Genomic DNA, 6,164 nt, shown 5'->3' on the forward strand with positions numbered 1-6,164 from the left:
GTTCTCCATACATAGAAAGAAGATTTAATGAAAATATTCTCAAAAAATAAAAATAAATATAAAAATTTAAAGCTTTAAAATGGAAATGGGAAGCATGTACTTACCTTGATGGTCTTATAATCCCACTCATTCCTTTCAGAATTTTGACAGCTCTTTTCTTTTTGGAAAATAAATGCGAGAATCCTGCTACTTCCTTTTTTTTTTCCAAAATAAAAAAAATATATATTAGTTGATGCAAATTAATCAAAATTTAAATTCTGAATTGAATGAGTAATTCAATGAGATTTATATATATATATATATGGGCTATTTTGCATAATTACTCAAAAAAAATTTTAATTATTTACAGAGTCTGTAGGTAGTTAAAAAGAAGCTTATATTTGTAGTGATAATAATTGTGTAAATTAGTGTTACAAAGTGCAATAAAAAGAAAATCGAGCAAAAACAAATTAAACAATTTATCGTATATTATTTATTTATTTATTTATTCAAAGTCACATTTTGCACCCTACAATTTCATAGATTTATGTTTTACCCATTTTCAAAAACCACCCCATGTTAACCTGAATTGATGGAAAAGCATCAAAAGCCATATTTTGCTTAGAAGCAGACATGATATTACAAAACTACCCTCTTATATTATATTTTCTAGAGAGATAATATAAGGTTTTTTTTTTGGAAAATTTAATGAAAATTTTCTGGTTTAATAGTTTTAATGTTAAATTTGGTTAACTTGGAGTATTTTATTAAATATCTCTCCAAACTTTAATTTATGTCACTTAACTCCTTGTAATTTTAACTACGTGCAATTAGTTCTATTGCCCAAAACTAATGGCGAAAATAATTTTTCATTAAAACTGTTAGATTTTTTTATCATTTTTCTAATTAGCTATCGTGAAATAAAAAAGAGTATTTTAATTTATTTATTATAAAATTAATATTTATTAGATAATAATATATATTAGAATAATAATGGAGTATAGTGATATAAATAAAAGTTCAGAGAGGCACTATTAATTTCGATTTGATCGACCACATAAGTGTAAATTATATAATGTTTTTATTAGTAAAGTTCAAAATATGGGGCTTGAAATGTGAATACTTATCGGACCTCTTTATCCTTGTTTGGTCCCCTATCGTGGGTGGGATAGATAACCCCACCTTTTATCCGAAATTGAACCTGGCTTTAATGACGGTTGGATAAGACTTTCTTATCTACAATATCTATCACCAAATCTATTCCCATTCCCATCATATTAGTCAACAACTCTTTCTTTGACTGGATATATATATATATATAAGAATATAATTCTGTATTTCGATTTTAGTAATATTATTAGTTTGGAGTAACTTTCCCGGACTATGGTTTAAGCCTAAATTCACTTTGCCGTTTTATAGTTTTATTTGTGTCGCTCTACTAATGTGAATTAGGTCAGGTTGGATTGACTCAAAAAGATATTGGGTTGTAACTTTCGAGGTTTCCCCATATAAAAATATTATATTTTTTTTACCTCCAAATCGTTTCAGATCTAGTTTGTAATACTACTCAAACCATACGATGAATTTAAAGATATTTATTTAGAGACTAAGTCGTAAAGAATTAAGTATGCTTTTCGACGTATTAAAATAGTACCGATGAATTTCATACGACAAAAACACGACAAACACATGCATATATTTAATATATTTATCATCCAGTCGATACGATTTAAAAATTTATCTAATATTCAACAATTTTTTATCTAATGGATATTATTAAATTCAACATTAAATATGATCGAGTATGATAGAAAATAAAGCAGTTGTACTTTAGTCTTAACCACAACGAGGTAAAATAACACAAATGAAACTATAGAAGGACGACGGTGAAGTGAATTTAGACCTAACTAACTACATGAGAGTAAAATATAATCTCCCCGTTTTATAAATTTCTCTCCGAGGTAATTTCCCAAGTTTCTAATTTTGGAAATACTTCTTCCGGCCCTGCTACAGTAGTAGGTGTATGAATATATGGGACATCTAAAAATGGAAGATATTTTTCTTCCATTAATGTCTATCAACATGATGTCTTTGCTGTAATAACTAAGATGTAGTACTGGATCTCACTCAATAAATATAACTAACCATAACATTTAATAGGAAAAGGTACATGCTTGCTATAGTTAAAAGTAATTTTTTAAAACATTTATTCATAGAATAGAGGGGTTCTATCTGCAGATAAATCCTGCTTTTATACATGAAATGTAACTAAAAATAAAGATGAAGTTTGTTATCTAGGGTTTGTATATGAATTACTCATCAGTAATCTTTATCCTTGATTTTTCAAACAAATATTATAACATAAATCATCACATATGATCAAACTCTTTAAGAATTATTTTACTCTTATTTTACAAAGGTTTACACGCAAATTTTTTAAACTGGAGTTATTATAATTTAAAAATAAATAATAATATGTTGAACCGGTTATAGCACTTAATTTTTTAGTGTTCTTATTATACCGTTAAGTATATCACTGTTGGATTCCTCTTTCATCTAGAAAGAAAGATAGATAGATATGAAGAGCTCTAATAGTAATTTTTTTATCAGTAATTCACTTCCCCTATTTAATCCTAATGATGCTTCTTTGTATACTGCCAATGGACAGTGTTATTTTATGTCATCCATTCGGTATCATTTATTGCAGTTTGCTATGAAGCAAATGGAATTAAAGTGCATTTATAGTTCTTGTTATGACTTTTAAGATAACACTATAGAACCAAGCTAAATTGACTTTTGATTGCCTTATTCAGTTAACTATAGATGCAAAAATAGTCTTAATATTTTGAGTAAGTGTTTAAAAGGAGTTTTAAAGTCAAATGATTGTGGGGTATTTAGAGATTTTAGCATTTTATTCTTGATTTCGTTACTTGTTATTAGGTTAAAGTTAACTCAATGTGTAAGATTATTTTGTTGGCAATTAAGTGAAAAAAAATCTTATTTTCATTGTGTTGATAGATTTGTATAAAGATCATGATATAAAAGATATGCTTAAAATTTGTTGTATTAGCGTTTCGACGTTCAAACAGCCTTTGGAGGCGTTCGAGCGCTCTTGCCGGAGGACAGAACCCTATGCAAGGCGTTCGAATGTTAATGGTCAAGAGTAGAACCACCAATTTGGGGTTCAAACAGCTTTTGTAAGTGTTTAAACGCATATGCCCGAGAGTCGTGGGCTTCTGAGGGTGTTCAAACGCATTTCCTAGAGAGCAGAAATGTCTTATATAAGAGCCATTTGAATGGCCTTGGCTGAATTATTTCTTTCACCAAGGGCATTCAAATGCACTGACGGAGCTAACTTATTCTGGACCAATTTAAACTAAGTTTCTTATATTTTGGAAACCTATATAAATACTTGAACCCTAGAATAGGTGACTCAATTAAAGAATATGAATTGAAGCCCTAGCAAAGATCGGGTTGAGAATTTTTCATTGATTAAGAAGATAAAGGACTTGAGCGCCTAAATATTTTTCTTGATTGTTTCATCATTGTCCTTGAAACAACTCATTGTTTCGAGGGTTACTAAGATAAGTTCGTATAATCTTAAGGGTCAAAGAAATCGGTACAAACAACTACGTGGAGCAATTCATTGTGGGATCTAGCGAATAAAAAAACTTCAGATATAATTGTAGAATTCAATGAGTAATTTGTAAGTGGTTCTTGCATTTTCTCTTTATTAGTGGTTGATTTGATCATAGTGAAAATGATTCATGATTTTTACCCTAATTTGAGGTTCTCTAGGTAAATCTTGTGTGTTCACGTTGTTTACTGTTTATTATTAAGTTATCTCGTAAGAGGTTGTACAAGGTTGAATGATAAATATTAAAAAGGTAATTATGAATGATAATTATAAAGATAATTGTAAAATATTTTTAATAAATTTTCCTATATATATTATATATATGAATGCCCCCCTCGATAGTTTCTTAATTATCATGTCTCAAGAATTCGACTCAAACTCAAAGGAAGTCAAGTCAAATTAAGTCCGAGTGAAGTAATACTTAGCACAAATTTTAAATAATTTAACCTAAAATGCTTAAACTATTAGATAGAAGTATATAAGTATTCCCTCACATATAACATCCAACACATACAAATAATATACATCTTCCCATCTAATGAAACTATAAACACTTATTAGTTTTTGACCCAATCTATTATTTCAAGTAAAGAAAATTTATCATTATGCTGTAATTTTCAAACTATATACTTAATAACTACACTTGTTGTTATATAAGCATCACTTCAGGGAGATAAATTGATGTTTAAGAATAAATCACCTTCTGAGATAGTCATTTATATAATAATATATCTTAGAAAATTGGAATCACTTTTAATGAAAGCATTTTTTTTTGTTCTACATAAAGAGTTGTCCTAAAGTAATAAAAATTATTTTCTTGTGAAACTGATTTACTTAAAAATTTCTACATGACTGGTTACACGATAAAACTGTGGTATGTCGGCAAATAATTTGTAGACTATAATAAAATGGTAGTATATTTTGGGAGGAACAGTAGTTTAGTCAACAACTCAGATAAAATAAAATAAAATTAATTACACATAGTCATCCAAACTATCACCGTTTTTCAGATATACCGCATCTGAGCTACTATTATTCTTGATCTGGAGGGTTATAAGTCTCTTAAATATTTTATTCTTAACAATTGGACACAAATTTTTTAGTTTAACTATATATTAATATATATATATATATATATATATATATATATATAGTTATTTAATTAGGCCTATTTAATGACCAGATAAGAGAGGAATGAGGTGATGAGATCTTTGTGTACCACTCAAGTTTGCATACGGTACACTGGCTAGATCCCATGCCATAACTACGAGTACTTTAAATGTCTCCACCTATCTCTCTCTCTCTCCCTCTCTACCTTCCTTATGCTATTTATCTTCAGGAAGACATCTTTCAACTTTACACGAAGTAACTGCCAACATATAGTTTTGTTTCCATAAACCCTTCATGCCAACCTCTATCATGCACACATGATAGATAGATAGATAGATAGATAGATAGATAGATAGATAGATAGATAGATTGATTGATTGATTGATAGATAGAAAAAAGAAGAAAGAAAGATGGAAACTTGGTGATACCTGCAGCCCATTGATAGTAGCATTGATTAGGGTTGGGAGAGCCCTCCGGCCGACGTGCATGTCGGCCTCGACGGTCAATCCCTCGAACCGGACTTCCACCTTCGGCGCTTCGATCCCCATGCTACGTACCATTCCAATACTCATAATTCAATATCATCATCTTCTATATCTAAATAAACACATACATACAAACTTAATTTCTCTACACATATATATACACACACACACACACACCTCATCTTCTTCTCCTTGAGCATCTGGAGGAACTCCTCGTTATCGGCGTAAGTTAACGGAGACTCCTCCTTCCTCTCCATCACTACTACGAGATCAATCACTCACTCACTCACCAATGAACAAGAGACTAACTAGGAGGATTGCATGGAATACAATAGTATAGAAGAGCACTTAGAGAGAGAGAGAGAGAGAGAGAGAGAGTTATCTATTCACGACTCTAATGGGACATTTATAATTCCTTATCTACTATAGTTGAAATAGTTGGGTCTCTGGCTTGGTTTACTTCCATGAGAATGGAAGGAGGAGGTGGGCCGAGGAATTTATAGTGCAAGTGTGGAAGATGGTCCCCATAGAAACTCACCAATTTAGATGTATATTGGGACATTTATATATATTTTCTATGCGGGCAGTAACAGGAGGTGTGGAATAATAATTAGGGATATATAATTCCATTTACATATACTCCTCGAACTATTGCTCATTTTCATATTTATCTTCTAAATTTTTTTTTGGTACATATAAATCCCCATAAACTGTTAAAAATCTTTGACCCTCGGATGCTATTAATGAAAAAGGTTAAAAGACAAAAATATCCCTCTACTTTGTATATTAATATTTCTCTTTCTTTTTCCCCTCCAAATTAAAATAAGGATATAGAGGTCACAAATGTAGTCATATGATAACTTTATCATGGATGGAAAAGGTGATAAAAATTAATTGAATGGAGATTTGAGAGATTTTTACATAATAAGTAGGGTTTGTGTATACCAAAAAAG

This window comes from Typha latifolia, chromosome 14, assembly GCF_019914945.1.
Source record: "Typha latifolia isolate L0001 chromosome 14, TyphaL0001v2, whole genome shotgun sequence".
NCBI classification, from domain to species: Eukaryota; Viridiplantae; Streptophyta; class Magnoliopsida; order Poales; family Typhaceae; genus Typha; species Typha latifolia.